Raw genomic sequence first — 1,112 nt, forward strand, 5'->3', positions numbered from 1 at the left:
TGAATACTGGGTCAATGAATAAAAAGTGGGAGGTAGGCCCCAAAAGTCTCAGACACAAGGCATTCTTTTCAAAGAAAAGACCCCATATAACTGTCAGTGGTACAAGACCCAGATGCAAATGCATGCTGATATCCTGCCTCCAGATTTGAAGGGGAAAAAAATCCAAGTTGATAGTTATTAAACTCTTCCTGGATATCAGGGAATGGGCAGGATTTGAAAGTTTCTTTTGTTCCTATCCATTGCCTTTGCTTTAGAGCAATCATTACAAGTGCTCAGTTGCTGATTTAAAGTTCTCACAAAGTATAAGTTCCATGAGGGCACAGACTCCCTTGTTCTCTGCTCTGTTACACTGTAGGTGCTCATTAAATGTTTCTTTAACAAATGAATTATGATGGGGGGAGATAGGACTTGCGTTGTCTTTGGAAGGATGATGAAGGAGATAGGACTTGCATTGTCTTTGGAAGGATATTGCAGGTAGGTAATAAGATATTGCAAAAAGAAAGACATTAAAGGTATCAGAAAGGGAGCAAGAATTCCACAAGGAAGGTGGACGGGGAGGGGTGAGGCCCATGTTTTGAACATTGGCTTTGTGCACTGTTGGGGCATACTCAGCAGGAAACTGCTGATGGGTGACTACACTTGAGTAGACAGGATGACTCTTGATGTATCACAGCAAGTGTTTGAAGCAGGAAGACAGAAACTCCAAAAGCGTGTTCCATCTCAAAGAGAGGGTATGAGCCAGGAGGCAGGAGGACCGAGGAAGCTGCTTGGTGTGGAATCCACAGAGGCTGACACAATAGACAACAGCCCAAAAAGGTGGAGTAAGGACCTCTTTATCCTTTATTTGAGGGTGAGAACTGTTTCCCTTTCTCCCTCTCCTACCTCCAACTGGCAGGGCCCTTGCTGTTGTCTTCCTCTGAGAACGGGCTCAGGGCTTGGTGTACCATCCACACTTGATACACCCTCCTGGACTAGTAACTTTACCTCTCTGAGGTTTAGATGCTTTGTCTATGAAGTTGGGATGACAGCTGCCTCTTGGCATTAGGGTGAGACTATGAAATTCTTAGTGTTTGAAGGCTTTAAAGCCGTAAACACACCAAATATGACCCATT

This window comes from Spermophilus citellus (assembly GCF_964194105.1).
Source record: "Spermophilus citellus genome assembly, chromosome: 9".
NCBI classification, from domain to species: domain Eukaryota; kingdom Metazoa; phylum Chordata; class Mammalia; order Rodentia; family Sciuridae; genus Spermophilus; species Spermophilus citellus.